Here is a 20,062-nt window from a genome sequence, read left to right on the forward strand (position 1 = left end):
AACTTGATCTCCAGCTACAGTGTTTGAAATGTTGATTGAATTTTGCCTAGAGCCTGGGTTACCTGAGGACTTTGCAGTTCTGAAAGCCAATGACTTTCTTTAGTGTTTAAGCCAGTTGCTCTTGGATTTCCTTTTGCTTTTTTCTCCTTAAAAGAAACAGAAGCAATAGATAGTAACAGTACTGACCAGAGCAAGAGGTTAGATTTCTTAGAACCAGTGCAAGGGACAGAAACAACAAATCTCATAATAAAGATGAGTTGTTTGTTTGTTTGTTTTTCCCTTAAGTTCAAGTGTTTTCGAATCACAAATCCTGATCTGGCATGGTGTTCTGGTCAGAAAACAACTTTCCTTCTACTTTTTTTCTACCATCCAAGGTCTTTATCCTCAAAGATAACTCATTGTCTAAGGTGTGCTGTAGCCAACACAGCTGAGCTCATCACAGGGATCAGGAAAGAAGTGCAATAGTAGACAGAGACATAAGACTCTGTGTTCACTTCAAGAATGAACAATTTTTATTTTTCCCTGCTGCTGCTTATGTATTATTTAGGAAGGTAGCTGCTACCAGTAATACAGCAAGCAGAGCTTGATCAAACCTTATTTCCTTCACTATTGCTTTAATATGCATTATCCATTGCATATTTGTAACTTCTGCTCTTACAATAATCCCAGGAGTCAGGAAAAGTGTAATCTCAGTGTGTCACAGATGTGGAAACTAAAGTTTGACAAATAATGGGGTTTGCATTAGGACCCAGTTCCACTGATTTCTGCTTCACTGCACATGCTTCTTAGTGATGGCTCATCTTCCTTGTCAACTTGACTAGATTCAAAATCACCTCAGAGTACCTAGTATAGTACTCATTTAGGTATATCTGTGCCAATCATTCCAGAGTAGATTGACTGAATGGGAAGACCACCCCTGAACATGTATAAATCTAGCTTATGGACTAAATGAGGAAGGTAAAGCAGAATAAAAGGGTGGAAAGAGAAATCTAAGAGAGTGTGCATTCAGGAATGCATAACACTCTCTTCTTCTTCTTCTTGATCAGCTTTGATGTGACCATATTTCTGTCCACCACATACTCCTACTAGCATGACATTCTGCTCACATACAGTAGTCAATCAACTGTGGACTGAACCTTTTGAAACCAGGAATGTAAATGAGCTCTGCTTCATTTAAGTTGTGTCTTTCAGTGTCATCACATTGTTGGGAAAGGAAAAGCATCCCTTGGGATGATTTGCCATGGCCATCCCCTTTTCTTTCCACTCAGAATGATGGCAAGGTATGGAGACACTGCTATTGTCACAGCTAGTTGGAAGTTGCTGCTGCATCTAGTGGGGAGTGGTCACTATAATTGACAGGATAGTTTTCCCTAATGAAATATGAATAAGAAACCACATAACAGGACTCTGGAGGGGAAGTATTGATTTTCTATTACTGGGAATGCAGAAGATTTAACCTAGCTTTCTTTCATGAGTAGAAAGTGTTGGGTGGCAGGTATATGGTTCTATAGAGCAGCCCCGCCACTCTGACTCAAGTATTATTTGCATTTTTTGTGTTGTGAGCACCTATATTAGTGTTTTTGTAACTAGAGACAACTTGGATTATACAACTATGTTGATGACATAAGGTAAGGTAAAAGGTACTGGTAAAGTTTATACCAGTGGTTCTCAACCTTCCTAATGCTGTGAGTTTCCTCATGGTGTGATGACTCCCCGTCCCCAACCATGAAATTATTATTATTATTTTTTTTTTTTTGGTTTTTCGAGACAGGGTTTCTCTGTATAGCTCTGGCTGTCCTGGAACTCACTTTGTAGACCAGGCTGGCCTCGAACTCAGAAATCCGCCTGCCTCTGCCTCCCGAGTGCTGGGATTAAAGGCGTGCGCCACCACGCCCGGCTCATGAAATTATTTTTGTTGCTACTTGATAAATATAATTTTCTTTCTCATTATGACTTATAATGTGAATATCTGTGTTTTCTGATGGCCAGAGGTGACTCCTGTAAAAGGTTGTTCTACCCACGAAGGAGTCATCAGTTGAGACTCATCAGTTGAGAATCACTGATTTATACTGAAAGTATTCTTCTGAACCCAACTAGTCATGTTAACCTTGGGCTTATCCTAGACTTAACTATCATCATATTTACTATATGATTATAATATTACATCAATTTTATAATAATATATCAAATTTTATAATTATTAATTATATAAATAGTATAATATTTCTCTACCTCACAGAGCATCATGGAGAGTCAACTACATAGTGTGCAAAAGACCTATGGTATGATTTTGATAAAAGAGATTATTTTATTATTCACTAATGTAGCTTTGGTCTATTTAGAAAAAAAACCCATAAAACTGAACATTTGTTCTATACCATATGGCCATGTATATTAATGTTTCTGTTTCCTGAGTTATTGTTATATCCCTGGTCTCAAAACTCCTCTACCCCTTATCTATAGGTATATAATTAAGAAATATTGCAATATTGTTATATTGGCATTAGAAGTTTTGTTTTTTTTTATCTTCAAAAGTATTGGCGGAGCTGATAACTATTATTTAAGGTCTTACAAGTACCTGAATCTATGAATGTGCTCTGATAAGGTTTTGTAATTCTTTTCCTCTTTTAGAAACTGAGAATTTTAATGTGGCTAACACAAAATTTCCCCTTAAAGCAGAGACTTAAGGGCTTCCTGCTTTCAAGGTTCTTATTTAACACATCAATGCCTTGTGAAGGTCTCCCTTAAATCATGTGCAGTTATAAACAAAGATAAAATGATAGGGGAATATATATACTTAATTGAAACTGGCACTATGACTCACTTCTGACCTTGAAAGAGTCATGGCCTGGGGGAAATTCATATGGGTATGAGCCTAGAGCAGGCTTACATAGCAAGTGTTACTAAAGTTAAAATACTGTATGTAAAAGAGCAGAAAGAACTTGAAAGTTATTGGCATTTGACATGGCTCTTTGTGACCCATGAGAGATGTGTGTTTAAGTTCCCTAAAAAGGAAAAGAATCTCTGAGGGTTTGAAGATGAGGAGCATGAAGTCCTGGGGAGCCAGGGTGTCCAAATCCTGGAAATTTGGTCCTGAGATCACTACCCCGTCACTGTGCAGGTAGACCTGTGCCCCACACCAAAAGAGGTCAAATAATCAGGTAGTCAGGTTCAACCTTTTGTCCTCTTGTGAGGTCAAAAAGCACCTGGAATTCCTCCTTATGCAAATGAAGGATCTCCAGACCCATGGCCCTGGCCAATGATTAATAAATTATACTCCTCTTGAAAGCCTCCACCCACTCCCCAACAGTTGAAATAGCAATTTTACCCCCAATTAGTTGATCTGCTTAATGAAGCCTGCCTTCTGAGAGTCCATTCTCATCACGCCCACAGCTGTATGAGCTCTCCATCACCCCTGCCATTCTGGCCTCATTTCCCCTCTCAGGCCACTGGTCCCACCAAGGGCAATTCTGCTGTTAAGGGAGGGGAGCAGAGTCAAATATGGGAGAACAGGAATGACAGTCAGAAGATGTTCTGCTAGGTGTGTCCAAACGGTCTGAGGAAAGCATTAGTTTGAGGGCGTGATTGGGTTGCACTCTGTAGCCTATGTAAAACATCCAGGTATGGTGGTAAGTGTTTTCAACTCCAGTGCTGAGGAGGCAAAGGCAAGAAGATCCATGGAGCTTGTTAGTCCATTAGCATCGTCTAGCTGGAGAATTCTGCATTGGCCTCAAAACAAAACAAAACAGTAACAATTCCTGAAAAACATGGTGTTGACAACTATATCCATCCAAACTCTCTCTCTCTCTCTCTCTCTCTCTCTCTCTCTCTCTCTCTCTCTCTCTCTCTTTCTAACATGTACATACACTCACATACATCACATAGAAACACAAAGATATCCTTTTGCAGGTTGAGTTGACAATCAATTGGAGCTGATGAGAGGGGCAAGAAGAGAAGAGGGGAAGTAACATGGACGGAAGGGAAAGAAGAGGGGTATGGAGAGCTGCTGAATAGCAAAGAGGGAAGGCAAAGAGGGAGAGGGGAGAAGATGTTCAAGAGTTGGATGCAAGAGAAGATAGCAGAAGAGAGGAGAGGTGATAGAGAAAAAAGGAGAGGTGAGATAGAGATAAGGAGAGGAGGGTAGGGAAAGGAAGAAAAAAGAAGAGGAGGGCAAAGGAGAAGAAAGGCGGGGATTAGAGCAGTGGGGAGGAACAAACTTGAAGGCAGAGAAGAGAAAAATGGGAGTCATGAGGAGAGATTAAGGGAAAAGAAATTAGATGAAGTACCAAGGAGGGAAGGAGAATGATTCTGGAAGAAGGAAAGTTTTTTCAAGAGCTTTCTTTATCATCACTAACTGGAACACGCACAGGTAGTTAGCTCTCATTCCTGCACTGAGCACACTGCCCGTGGTATAAAAGCAGGGACTGAAAGATAAATAAAAACCTAGAGCAGGCAGGATGTGTCCTAGAGAATGTGACCATCTGGTCGCCTCTGCACTTGCCAGCCCGTGTAGCCCCTGTCTTCTTTATATTAACAAACTAAGGAATAGTTCATTTTTGATATAGATATACGAAATCACAAAAATGTACATTTAATAGGTAATGTCTTGACATGTGAATACATTGTAGTATCTTATCTATAAGCAGTTTTATATCATCAAAATTTTATCATTTTCTTGGTGGAAATATTAAAAACCTTTTTCCTGCTTTAGAAAAAAAAACCCACCCATCAAACAAAAAACAAAGAAAGGAATGCATCAAGTCAGGAAAATATGGAAGTGATATGGCTGATGCCCAGCCTCCATTTCCATCTTCATGATATAATACTTACATAATTAATTGTCAGTGATGTTAATAATTGTACCATATTTGTAACCTCAAGAACTTTCACCTTGCTATTCCATTCTCTCTCTTTCTCGCTCATATGTGTATGCATATGGGGATACATGCATCTTGTGTGTGTGTGTGTGTGTGGTATGTGTATACGTGTGTATACGTGTGAAGGCCAGAGGTTGATATTGATGTTGACTGCATTCTTTCCTGATGTGCTCATTTTTTTTTTTTTTTTGAGACGGGTCTCATCACCAAACCAGAAACACACCATTTACCTAGACTGGCAGGTCAGTGATGTCCCTATGATCTGCTTGTCTCTAAGTCACCATAGTTAGGTTGACAGGTGCTTAATGTCAAGTCTGGATTTTATATGGCTATCAAGGATCCAAACTCAGGCCCCCATGTTTTCAGGGAAATACTTTATCCATGGAGCCAGCTACCAGCATCTAAGGTGTTTTGTTGTTGGTGGTGGTGGTGATAGGTTTTTGTTGTTGTTGTTGTTGTTGTTGTTTTGTTTTGTTTTTTTAAAACTTTCTTAAAATTGTTGTTTCAAAATTTCAGTGGCCTTCCTAAACCCTCTTCCCCAATGGCACCTGGATACTGCTTGCACCTCCAGGAGTCTCTTTGTTCCTAAGTCGCTTCAAAACTTTGTCCCTAGGTTTCTCCCATTCATAAGAAAACAAAGGTCCACCCAGCACCACCACTTACATCCAATGCTTTCTTCCAAAGCCATGTAGTGAAGCCTCTTGGATGTATTTTCTTTTTTTTTTTTTTTTTTTTTTTTTTTTTTTTTTTTTTTTTTTTTTTTTTGGTTTTTCGAGACAGGGTTTCTCTGTGTAGCCTTGGCTGTCCTGGAACTCACTTTGTAGACCAGGCTGGCCTCGAACTCAGAAATCCGCCTGCCTCTGCCTCCCGAGTGCTGGGATTAAAGGCGTGCACCACCACGCCCGGCTCGGATGTATTTTCAAGTTATGAAAGCTGAGTAGAGTTTTACAAACTGCTCAATGCAGGGATTCTTCTAGCTGTTAATGGATTTCAAAGAATGACAGGGACTTCACTGATGTTCATGTGGACTCTGCTTTAATTTTTAATGAGAGGGCTCTAGTGCCTACTTGCTTAGAATATCCACCTTTAAGTAATAAATATTTGGGAACTTTACTAAAAAATTGGCTAAATAATCTATTAGAACAGTGTTCTACAACACAACTGTGTTGTGTAAGTTTCAATCCTGTGTGTCATTAAATTGAATAAAAATTTCAGATTCCTGATAAATTTTCAATTTACAACTAAACAAAGTTAATATTTCCTTGACTAAGCATCTGGGGCTACTGTGAAGAATGTTTCATTACTCTTGAAGTCACAGGTGGCTGGAGAAGTCACACACTGCTGAAGGCTATTTTTTTTTTCACTTTTTTTAGATTCTTTTTGTGTGTGTGAGACTCACCACACAACTCTTTTTATCTCTTTTGTAGGAAATGGGTGTTAGGTTTTTCTCAGAAAGTATTTCTTCCTGCTTCTAAGCTCCACTCCCTTCTTTTTCTATTCACATATCCTGATTGGATCCTGCTTACTCCATGGTTATTTTTACCGGAAAAGATAAAACTGTGAACACAAATCTCTCAGAAACTAGGTTGAAAGACATTTCTTAACGTAAGGATGGTAAGCCTTTAGATGGAAGGGCTTTGAAGTTGTTGAGTCTAGACTGTCTTCTGATCCAATAACCTGGGGAGAATGGTCAGGCTATTGTCTCAATATCAAATGTCAGTTTAGGATTCAAATCCACTATGGGAAAAATTGGTTGAGAGATTTGTAACAGGAAGGAAACTAATAAAATAGTACGGCAGTAATGATATAAGAGATTAATAGGGCTTGTTGTTCTAGTTTACAACATGGATATACTAAGCTACAGGCAGGCTCCAACAGATAGCTGAAGTAGTTGGCTGTGTGGAAGGATGAGGACAAAGACCCCAAACACCCCTCTAACCCACTGATGTTTGAGATGCCTTTGTTAGTAGAGCCTCCTCTTCTCATTTTTAGTACACAAGGAATTCAAGGAATCATTAGCGTTAATTCACCTTGAAGAAGATCAAAGACTGCCAATCAAAGTGACTTGTCAAAAATGAAAGTGCATTTCCTTTGCAGGGAGGAGTATCTGACAAAAACATCTTAATGGATGGAGGATGTATACTTGCTCATAGTGTGTGAGCACAGTCCATCATGTTGTGGATGTCCTGACTGCAGAACCTTCACACAATTGCTCAGGCCCAGGACCAAGAAGCAGATGGGTTCTGATGCTCAGATCTCTTTCTCAGGCTAAAATCTAGGATGCTAACCTATGGAATGATACCACCCACACTCAGAATGGGTCTTCCCTTATCAATTATTTAGTTGCACAGGCATGCCTTCAGGCTTGTCAGCCAGATTATTCTAGATCCTGTCAAGTAGACAGTAATGGTCATAAAAGTTCTCATTCCCATGTTGAGTGGATTATTTGTTGAATAGCTTTTCTTATCAGAAATAAAAAAAAAAAACAGCTTTCCTCTTAGGCAAGAGTCCTATGATTCACAAATCAGAGGATTGAATAAAGGTTAAGGCACTTTTACAACACGGGCAGTTGTTTGGAGCCTGAGAGGCTCATAAGTAGACATAATTCATTCATATACAGAGGGAATTTTAGAGTGTTAGAGGGGCACTAATGGCCCACTAAGGAAAAACTCCTGGTTCAGAGAGTAGGATTTCTGACTTGGGTTGAGACCACTTTGGTTGTGTGGGTCAACCACCTAATCAAAGACCACTTGTAATCAAAAGATCACTTAGAGCCACACTGACAAAACTGGCAGAATAATTGGCCCTTTTAACAAGATCTTATTCCTTTTCAGAGTCCCTGCTCCTAGTACAATAGTGTACCTGAGGCCTCATGAGTCTGTTCACTACTCTAGATTTCTCAATAAAATATAATTTTTTCTTCTCCCAATCGCTCTTCTAAACATGCTTTTCCATAGAAAATCAGGCTTCTCTTGCATTTCTGGCTTCCTTACTCTTCCTATAAAGCTTCCTTCCCCACCATGTGGCTGCTTGTCAGTCATGCATCTGATCTCCGTGCCAGCTCAAACAGCATAACTTTTTTTCCCCCTTGTTCTTTCCCTTATGTAGATAGATGCTGAGATTTACACTTTGCCTGTTCTGGGGGGATTTTTCTTTTTAAATTTCAATAAAATAGCCCTTGAGATTTTGCTCAATTCTATTCTTAAATTCGTGGATGAATGAGACTAAGAACCCCAAAAGAAGAACCTAGTCCCTGCTGTATTATCTGACAATCATGAAGAGACCCTAAAACCCTAATAAAAAGTGAAAGACTACACAGATGTGCTTACTACCACAGTGTGTTCTGCCTCTGGTTATTCTGTTTCTACCACAGCTCTCACACTTCTAAACAAACCTTTATCCACAATTAGGAGGCAGATTTGTCCTCAAAGGAAGTATGAGAAGCTGAAAGTGTTTTGAGTTTTAAGATCTTACCTTTTTATAGTAGAATTTTGTGGTATTCTCATGTACTTGCACTGTCCTTGTTTGACTTGCCTTCTTCAGATTGATTCCTTATTGGTGTCCTTAGCCTTGAAGCTCTGAATAAAAATATTTCATATGAGTACATTCTGGGTCACAGACCATGCCAAGTAGCTGTGCAAGTAGTTGAATTGTCATCACCTGCTTTGATATGTCTGTGATATCTATGGTTGTGCAGAGGCCCCTTGGCTTGCTCAGTGTGCTCACTGGAGTATATGCCTTTATAATTGACCATCAGTGATCCTCACTCTGTTCCTTTTGCATTTCATTGCCAGGGAAGGAACTTCAATTTGCACCTATAAAATGTCATATTATCCAGTACTTGTATAGTTTTGATTTTGCAATTAAACCAATGGCAACAGTTCCTTGCTTACTGTCATTTTGCCTTTGCCAAATACTTTCTCTTTCACAATATTAATATGAGCAGCTGTTAAAATACAGCCTAGATATACAGATGCTTATTAATCCATTCAACAGTCCTCACATAGTCTTTTGTTGACATTACTTATGATTTATATTAAAGATACTAGTTCATCTTTCCTCAATTTTCCCACAGGCTAAAAGAAAACGGTCTGACCACTGTCTGGATAAAACTCAAGTGCTTTCTGTTTTCAGATAGATCCCATCAATATCATTATGTTTAAAAAGTAGATATTGCACATCTATAAGAACCATAGAATTAAGACCCAGTTGAACTTAGATCAACTTGCAGCTAGTTTCATAAGATTAAATTTATGTACCATCAGGAATAGCTTGGATACTTTTCTCTAAAAAATTATCTATATACATTGATCACATATTAAGTGATTGTTCTCCCAAGAGCCTGGTTTTCTGCTATGCATATATTATATTTATTGTTTTAGTGGTCGCTTTTATGTCTTCTTTCTTCCTAGTTGAGAGTAAAGTCATGAATTGTGATGGTTTGTAACAATGGTACAATTTAAATGCAGAAGTATGAATCTACATTTTTTCCAGTGTATTACTTTACTATTCCAAGATATGGTTGATACAGGTGTTAGAGAATAATGGGTTAATGTCCCTTCTAGCAGTTTCTGGGGTGTTTCACTAGGTAAATTACTTGTCTTAGTTCTCTATTACACAAAAGGATCCACTGTTTCAAATTCACCTAACTGGTGAGTCTGTTGCTTTTACAGTTAAATTCTAACATGTCTGTGGGGTATGGGTGCATGAGGAGAGGGGGAAGGGGGAGAGCCTGCGTCCAGCCAGAGTTCTTGAGCTCTGGGCAGGCAGATGAGGGAGGCCTGCCAGATGCTTTCCATTTGGCCCTAGGTGGGTATCTGGCTGTGTGAAGTCACTGACCCCACACAGAGGGGGGTGGACAAGGGGTAACCCCTGTACCAGATTCTCAGTCTCTGGCATCCCACGCTGGATATGGCAGAGGAACTGAGAACAGAATAGGGTCCCCAGGGCGACACTCTTGGCCCTGGAGTTATGGGAAGAGAGCAGAGGGAGAGATGTTTCCACACAGGCGAGAGTCCTTAGTTCAGGCCTTGATGAACAGAGACAGTCTATGGTTTTAGAGCTTTATTGTAGAAAGGCAGGGAGAAAGAGAAAAGGTAAAAAGAGAGAAAGACTGTCCATGGCCAAGAGGAGATAAGAAGGAAAAGGAGAGAGAAGAAATGCTAGAGAGTAAGAAATATTAAAGAGAGAGAGGTAAAAGGTTAGAGAATAAGAGAGAGTAAGAGAAAGCTTAAGAGAGTAAGAGAGAGAGAGAGAGAGAGAGAGAGAGAGAGAGAGAGTAAGAAGGAGAGAGCAAGAGCAAGAAGAAGAAGGGGCCAAGCAGCCCCTCTTATAGTGGGATTGTTATCTTGATGTTGCTAGGTAACTGTGAAGAGTCTAGCTTGAAGGTCAGAAGCTTGGGACATTGTGTACATGACTACTAGCCATGCTTCTCCTGTGGTGGCTGTGGGAGTGGTAACTTCTACAGGAGCTGGGGATCATGAGACATGAGGGAAAGCCTTCTGTGCCATGTAGGTGAAAATTACCATCACTGGTTTGACCGGGTTCAAAACCTCAGCTCAACTGGAGGCCTCCTGTCTGTGCATAGCCCATTGCTCCACACATGTTCACAGGTATTCATTTAGTTTTATCCTTTTGAGACTTAGCCTTTCTATGCTCTGAATGAGAACTGTACTTCATCATAATTTTGAACATTTTAACATGCCATCTCCAATTGATAACACTGTTTTAGGATGTGTTGGACATGTGTTTTCTTTGGAGGAATAAGTAATGAGGGATTGATGCTTGCCCATGGGATGGGTCTTAAGTTGGGTTTGTTATTGGTTGGCTCTTCCCTTAGTCTTTGCTCCATCCCCCACCTCTGCATTTCTGGTAGACAGGTTAAATTTTGCTTTGAAAGTTTTGTGGGTAGATTGGTGTCCTTATCAATCCAATGTGGTTACTTTTGGGCTACAGGAGGTAGCCTCTTCAGGTTCAATATTCCTAGTGCTATAAATAATAGCTACAGTCATCTCCATTTATTCTTGGATAGTTTTCAATTCCAGGTCTCTATCATGCCCTGGAGATTGACCCTCTGCCACATTACCACACCCGTCAATTTAAGATGTTCCTCAACTTAAGTGTGAATAAAGAATATGTGATACATCTACAAAATGGAATACTACTCAACTATTAAAAAAAAACAAAGATATCATGGAATTTGCATGAAAATGGATAGAACTTGAGAATCTCATCTTGAATATGGTAATCCTCACCCAAGAGGACAGGCATGGTATGTGAAAACTTATAAGTTGATAGAAGCTATAAAATACAGAATACCCATGCTACACTCCAAAGACCCAAAGAAATTAAACAAGAAGAAAAGTCCAACCAAGGATGCTTGAATCTCACTTAGAAGAGGGAATAAAATAATCATAGCAGACAGATGGAGGGAGGGAACTAGGGGGGTGGTGTGTAGGGGAATGGGGGCTTCAGGATCAGTTTTGGGGAGGTACAGGAGGGATGGCCAGATGGCCATGAAAAGGAATGGAAATAAATCTGTGAATGTATTTCAAATGGCCAAAGTGCTTTAGTTTGCCATGGTCCAATGTGTGTTAATGTAGAAAGATAGTGAATACTTTAAAGCTTTAAAGGTAGAAATAAATAGAAGACAAGGAATTTATTGCTAATTTCACAACTGGAAAGGTTAATGTAATTCTATGCAATGTCAGTTAATTCCTGTTACTAGAGTTAAGCTGGATCTCTGAGTTCCTCTTGTTCATTAATTTTCTTCATGAATGTTCTCTACCTTTATCAAATAGATTACACCATTGTTATTTTCTTGTATTGATACTTCTAAAAGGATCTCTCCATAGTTCTAATTGGAATGCTGTCTTCATATCAGTTGTAAGCTGAAGAAATCTCTTTAATTTCATAGTTATTCTTCAACTTATATGTAACCCAAACTCTCTAAACACTAATATTTTTCTTGTGTTTCAGTTATAATACATTGTGAACATTCGATAATATTTTCAAGATTAAAAAAGAATAGAATGAGCAAGCATAGGTTTAAAATGTATATAGACATAAGGCATGAAAGAAGAAGTGGAACGGTGGTAAGGAAAAGACCTAAAAAGATCATTGAGACGTAGAAGAAGACATTGTGTCTGGGGTGAGAAAGAACTACTGGGTGGTTTCTCATCTATGTAGAATTTAGATTTACCTATGGAGATCACTTGAAAGCACAAGGAGACTATTCAAAGGGAATAACAACAGTGGAATAGAAAAGGAGAGTTATGAGGCAAAATGGAACCAAGTACCAGTGTATCTACATAGAAATGACATAGAACCCACTAGGCTATCTGCTAACCGACAATACGGTCAATACAAATGAAAATATGAATAAGTAGAAAGTTATAACTACAGGTACAGGTATAACTAAAGGTATAAACTATCTTTCATAGTCTCACAAACACTCTCCTGGGAAATATTGGAATTCAAAATTTAGCAGGAGAGTTCATGCTTTCAAACATCTTGTGAATGAACCAAGACAGCACAGTGTGCCCACAAAGCTCACATGTAAAGGGCCTAGATCATTGTGGGTTGCTCTGGTAGATACAAGTTTCAGGAAAGATATAACCGATGTTTTAAATAAAGACAAAAACATAAATTCATGGGGAATAGGAAAGGAAAACTAAGATAAGCTGTGAGAGTGATAGTGTGTGTGTGTGTGTGTGTGTGTGTGTGTGTGTGTGTGTGTGTGTGTGTCTGTGTGTCTGTGTGTCAGTATGAGGTCTGGAACAGCAGTGATTCTTATTCAAAGATCTACTTCTGACAATATCTTTTAATCTCACTGGCTCTGAGCCCCTGAGAAGAATCATTAAGATCTCAGTTTGAATATAACCTCCACCTTTACATACAAATAATGCCTTGACAAATTTAAGTTTCCTATATTTTCTTTCCATGCTAGAGAGTGAGTGAGTGATTGTCTTTAGGGAACTGAAGTTTCATTTTGACATCCCAAGCACCTAACATATACAACCCAAACTTTACTTTCAAAGCTTTTGATTAAATTGCAGTCCAGGACTTCCTTAACATTTGCTTTTACAGATTGCTTATTCTTTGCAATTTTATGATACAATATTTCATGACAATGGTAAATTAAGTTGGTTTGTCCACCTGGTGAGGAGCAGGACTGAATGGGTTCCAGTTGGTTCTTTGTCCTTAAGCTGTTTTGACCTACTTTGAGAAATTTAAAAAATGATTGTTTATCTTAATTGTCTGTGATGGATTTGATATTAAAACTCCTGGGAAGGAGTGATTGCTCAGACCACTTAAAATTATAAATTACAACATGGAATGCCCAGCTTCAGAGTTGAAGAGAGCTAATAACTAAGGGTTTAGTTGTGTTATATTTGTTAATAAATGAGATATCTCAAAATGCTTGCTTGTTTAAAAATCTGATTTGGAGAGGGTTGCATAGTTTTGGATCAAAGGAACATCATACTCGCTTAAATCTGGACATATTTATCCATTTAATTGTATTAATTCACAGTAGAATTTTCTATACTACATATTCTAGCATGTAAAACAACAACAACATTCTCTGTGTTATTCCCAGCCTATCACATGCACATATACACCATATATAAGTATGTTATTTAGGTACACACACATACACATAAAAACATATATTATATGAATTTTGTTTCATCTGAAAACTCAGTATCATGTTTTGTTTTATATCTAGCTTATGTTTGTTTGTTTGAATTTGTACTTTACTACGCCTGTCTTGGCCAACTACATAACTGACAAATGAAAAAAAAAATAAGTAGCTATGCCTTGGGTTAAAATCAAGGAGAGCTGGAAAAAAAACTCTCATTAGTTAAAGACCAGAATTTAGATCCAGGCTCCCACATGGAACTTGAAAATTATCCTGCCTTAAGTCCAGCCCCCAACATATCAGTGATTGATACCTACATGAGATTTAATGGCTGCCAGCCTAGATCAAATAGGAGTTCGTAAGAGACTCTACCTCAAAAGGAACAAGAAGGAGAAGGAAAGATGACAACTACTGAACTCTTTTGCCCTCTACACAAGTTATAGATACATGTACGCATGCAAGCAAAAGCCCATATAATGCACACATTCACTTAAGGCACCCATGCGTTCCACACATGCAGAAAACATTGTATAGTTTATTGGGATAGTCTTGAGATATGTATAAAATAGAACTTGAGAAAGTACTGGCATCATTGATAGGTAGTTCAATTTGGGCAGCAACTATGAGGTCATAGCACTGAAAATTTGGAAACAAAATGGTGAAGAGAGGAAAGAAAACTCAGTATCAGATAGTTCACAGTTTAGCACAATTGATGACACAGAGAAGCAAGCATTTATTTTCCCCTTTCAGTGTGGCATGCTAATTTTTCCATTATGTTTGCAAATTTTAAGGCTTAAATTTAACTGTTACAAAAAAGGCCACGTGATAAAGGCTCAGACACATGTCCATAGCACTACAGGGAGGTTGTGGTTGGTCCAAGAGGCAGGGCCTAATGGAATGAAGATCTCTGATTACTCCTAGTTTCTTGGAGCTGGTAGATCTCTTCACCATGTTTGCCTGTCATATCAGGCTTTACCACAGACCCAAGCAACATAAAAGAGTGGCCATGGACTCAAAGCCAAGTGGTCATGGTTACAGTTTGGTTTTCTAAGGCATTTTATCATATTGACAGAAAGCTGACTAATACAGGGAATTGTTGGTGAGAAATGAGACTGTTGATATTATCCTGTATCACTTTGGAATTTACTTATGGGCTAAGTTAGTGATAGTTTAGCTACAACTATAGAAAGACTATAGCATATCATGCAGTGTTTATCACTATTGCTCTGTAATATATCTTATGGTCAGGGATGGTGATTCCCCCAGCTCTTTTACTGTTGAGAATAGTTTTCACTATCCTGGGTTTTACATTATTCCAAATGAATTTGAGAATTGCTCTTTATAACTATATGAAGAATTGAGTGGGAAGCTTGATAGGGATTACATTGAATCTATAGATTGCTTTAGGCAAGATGGTCATTTTTCCTATATTAATCCTACAAATCCATGAGCATGGGAGGTTTTTTCATCTTCTAAGATCTTTGATTTCTCTCTTCAGGGACTTGAAGTTCTTGCCATACAGATCTTTAACTTGCTTGGTTAGAGTCACACCAAGGACACACGCTCCACTATGTTCATAGCAGCCTTATTTATACTAGACAGAAGTTGGACAGAACCCAGATGTCCTTCAACAGAGGAATCTATACAGAAAATGTGATACATTTACACAATGGATTACTATTCAGCTATTAAAAATGATAAATTCATGAAATTCTTAGGCAAATGGATGGACCTAGAAAATATCATCCTAAGTGAGGTAACCGAATCACAAAAGAACACACATGGTATGTTCTCACTGATAAGTGGATATTATAATTCACAGACCATATGAAGCTCAATTAGAAGACAGGCCACAGTGTGGATACTTCAGTCCTTCTTAGAAGGGGGAACAAAATACTCATGTGAGGTAGATGGTAGGAAGGGCTTAGGAGGAAGAGAGGAGGCAGGGGGGGGGGGAAGAAGGGCAGGATCAGTTATGCAAGGAGACTGGGGCAATATACAAAATGTTAGGAATTTGTACAGAGGTCAGTAGCAATGCAGGATGGGAAACAGGGTTAGTCACCAGCACGTTCTAGAAGCCAGGAAAGCAAGAGGCTCCCAAGACTCAACAGGGTTGACATTAGCTGAAATGCTCAACAAAGGGGAGAAAGAACCTGTAGAGACCATACCCAGTGGATAGGCATGGTCCTCAGATGAGGATGGGGCCACTCAATCATCTCCAAATTTTTAACCCAGAATGGCTCCTGTCTAAAAAAACAGAGCAGAAACTGAAGGAAAGGATAACCATCCAGAGACTGCCTCACATGGGGAGCCATACCATATATAGACCCAAATCCAGATACTATTTCAGATGCCAAGAAGTGCTTACTGACAGGAGCCAGTTATAGCTGTCTCCTGAGAGGCTCTGTCAGAACCTGACAAACACAGAAGTGGATGCACACAGCCAACCATCAGACTGTGCAAGGTGACCCCAATGGAGGAGTTAAAGAAAGGATGAAGGAGCTGAAGAGTTTTGTAACTCCATAGGAAGAACAACAATATCAACCAACCAGACTCCCAGAGCTCCCAGAGACTAAACCACCAACCAAGGAGTACACATGGAGGGAGTCATGACTCCAGATGTATATGTAGCAGAGGATGGCATTGTCTGATATCAATAGGAAGAGAGGCTCTCAGTCCTCAATGCTTTAGTGTAGGGAAATGCCAGGGTTGTGAGGTGGGTTTGGTTGGGTGGGAGGTGGAGCATCATCGTAGAAACAGGGAGAGTGGGAATGGAGTGGGGGGTTGTGGAGGGAAAACCTGGAAAGGGGATAACATTTGAAATGTAAATACATAAAATATTCAATAAAAAAGAAAGAAAACTAGAGGAAAAAAAAAAGACTATAGAAATCGAGGAAGTTAGCAGGTCCTTTGGTGAGGTTTTAAAAGACCATAAACACAAATGTGGACAGAAAGGTTAGGTGTACAATGTGTTTGGCAGGAACTTTCTGCTGGAAATTGGTGTCCAGGCTACATGTATTATATTCTCAGAAAGATTTTGTTTGCATCTCTTATATCCTGATACTTAGTGGGAGGCTCTGATTAAAGGCAATGAACTAATTAAGAGGACAGAGCTATTTAAAGTAGTATCATATTTTCAATTGCAGCATGGGTATTATTGGCTGCATTTAACCAGTTGCCCTTACAGTTTTTGTTAACCAAGATATAGATCTTATTTAATATTCAAATAAAATTTAAATATTAAATGAAATATGTTAACATTCTTTTAAAATGTACAAACTGGAGAATGAGGAAATAACTCTTGTATTTTTTACATACTCTTTGACATATCCTTTTATATGTGCTTTTCAGCACCCTGCCCACCCCCACCTCCCCCCAGATATAAGACAATTTGGGATTTAGTATTAAGGCTCTGTTCTTAACCATTTGCTTTTGACATTTACATTAATTTTGGAAAAATATATTTTCAATGTTCCATGTTAAGTTCTTGTACTGTCCAGGGCTGTGCACACCAGGAAAGCCAATTAGTGCCTCTCACAATGTCCCATGAAAAGTGGCTTACAGGAAGGCCTGCCAGACACATCTCTGCAAGGCTTTCCTAAATTACTCCTAGTAATCTGCACCTCTTACTTGAAAGAAGTGACTAAAGTCGACACTTTTATTTCAGAGTGCAGCTTCCCTAATTGTGTCATCAGAAGAAATGTTGGAAGCATGAGACAAATGTGAGAGTAATGTGAAAGGAAGCTGATTAATTCCAGAACATTCAGTGAGTTCATTTCACAACTGGTTTTCTACTTAATACAAAAATGCAAAGGAACAGACTGATCTCCATGAGCAGATACCATTTCTTTGAAAACTCAACAAGCACTAGGTGCCATGGGAGCCTGTGCCAATCTCATTACTCAGAATTTGGTTTAGAGTGTAAATTACCGTGGTCAAGGGTAGATGGTCTTTGTCCTTTGATCAGGGAAGATTATTAAATGTGGATGCATTTTAAAGATTTTAGGGGTGGGAGTGAACAGTTATCACAGAAGAAAGTAAGAAAGGAAATTGAGTCAGGGAAACATTCTTCCACTAGTACTTAAATGGATCACAAATGTTTTCTGTCATATCATTTATAATCTTTTCTTCACCCAGGGTATCATTAACTGATTTTCTTGTTTAAGTCAAAAGACTAGACCTTTAGCAACACTCTATATGATTCATTGTTTACAACTAAATTTATAGTTTATCAAAGAGGAAATTTTGCTTGTCTATTGAGATTGGTAAAGGGACACAGGCAAACAACAATTCAAAGTATTTTAGGATTTTCTCTGGGAAATATTACCAAGAAATACATGCATTCTCCCCTCCCTATTTCTGTTCATTTTTGTGATCAAAGATTTTGAAGTCTGTCTCTTATTTCTAATGAGCTTTTTAAAAATAAAGTAACATGAAGTGTTTGGTTACCATTACTCCTTTTAAAAGTATCTTGTCCTATTGATTTTGTAGATGCCTATGGTTATGATTTAACAATTAAAGGGATATTTAAAGGAACTGAAGAGATTATTCAGTCATTAAGAGCATATGCTGCTCTTGCAGAGGACCAAATTTATGTTCCCATAACCCATGTAGAGTGGTTCACAACTACCTATAACTCCAGTTCCATAGGATGGCTTCTCTCTCTCTCTCTCTCTCTCTCTCTCTCTCTCTCTCTCTCTCTCTCTCACACACACACACACACACACACACACACAAATAAATAAATAAAAATAAAATGCCAAAACTAATACTTAGAGTTAGGGTTAGTATTGTCTTAGTTTGGTTTTCATTACTGTGAAGAAACATCAAGACCACAGCAACTCCTATAAAGAAACCCATTTAATTGGGGCTGGTTTACAGTTTCAGAGATTTAGTCCTTTATTATCATGATGGAAAGCATGGCAGCATCCAGTCAGACACGTTGTTAGTGGAGAAGGATATGAGAGTTCTACATCTTGATCAGAAAGCAGTAAGAGACTGTGTGCCACATGGGGCACAGCTTGAGCATATAAGGCCTTAAAGTCCCTCCCACCACAAGGACATACTTCCTATAGTAAGTCTCCACCTAGTTCACTAAGGCTTCTCTTCCTAATAGTGACACAAACTATAACCAATCATTCAAATATATGAGTCTATGGGGGACATTTCTGTCCAACCACCACATTCCACTCCCTCACTTCCATAGGACTGTGGCTATAATAACATAATTCAGAAATGCATTCAGTCCAACTTCAAAAATCCTCATAGTCTATAACAGTTTAAAAAGTTTAAAATCTCTTAACTTTAACATTCAGTAAAATAAAAATAAAAAAGCAGGTTATATACTTCCAACACATAAAGGCAATGGATATACATTAGTGTTCCAAAGTTGAATATAATGAAAAAATACTGAACCAAAGCAAGACTAAAAACTAGCTGAAGGAATTGCAAACTCTGCATCTTTTTGTCTGATGTCAAAATGTTCTTTAGATCTTCAGATCTTTGTTGACTATTCCATAGTTCTTTCTTTAGCTTGCTCCACTCCCTGTCAGCAGCTTTCTCTGGCATGTATCTCACAGCTCCAACATTTTGAGGTCTCCAAAGGCAATAAATCCAGACTTCACCATCACAACTTCACACAGTGCTTCTTTGGACTTCCATGCAAGGAGACCCCTGCCACACATTGGCTTCAGTGTTTTTTCTTGGTTTTGGGAATAAATTACATAACCCCTTTCTTTTATCTTGACTCTAAAAATGAACTACATGGCCAAATCTACCAAGTTCTTCTACTTGCTGGGATGGAATAGAGCCCCTTCATTTAATTAAATTTCCATGTGCTTTCTGTTTTCTATCCTTTCATTGTTTAAGTTTGGTTGTCCTGGAATTTGCTTTGTGGACCAAGGTGACCATGATTTCGGAGATCTGCTTGTCTTTGTGTCTGAATGCTGGGATTAATGGCATGTACCTCCTTGTTTGACCTAAACTGTTTTTGGCTTCTATTTTTTTTTTTTTTTTAATGATAAGAAGCTTAGCTGAGCTCACCAACTCCCTTATTCCATTAATTATTTTTAATCTGTTCATCTCTTTGATAACAGGATTTAGTTCCATTCAACTCCCTTTTGCTCTCCTTGAATCATACATTTTGAGTTGTTTTGGTTTTGTTTTGTTTTGTTTTGTTTTTGTTATTGTTTTTTCTTAGCTTGCTGCTTTTCATCAAAAAGTTCTTGGTAATAGTGAACACTAGTAACTATATGACAGAGTCTATACTAGACTGTTTTGAGATTTCATTTGTCAATCCTATTGTGTTTATAAAAACATGAAGAGAGAAGGGATATGTTTTGTGAATATGTAGTCAGGTATTGGGGAAGGGGTATGTATCTCCACGGGCCCATGCTGAGTCATCCCTTTGCCCTGCGGGACCAGCCACACAATGATATAGTATAAAATAGATTATATTCAGGGCATTGGGAGGGAAGTCAAGAGGAGTAGAGTCAGAGAAAGACACAGAGAGAAAGAGAGAGAGAGAGAGAGAGAGGGGGGGGGG

This window comes from Mus caroli, chromosome 6 (assembly GCF_900094665.2).
Source record: "Mus caroli chromosome 6, CAROLI_EIJ_v1.1, whole genome shotgun sequence".
In the NCBI taxonomy this organism is placed as follows: domain Eukaryota; kingdom Metazoa; phylum Chordata; class Mammalia; order Rodentia; family Muridae; genus Mus; species Mus caroli.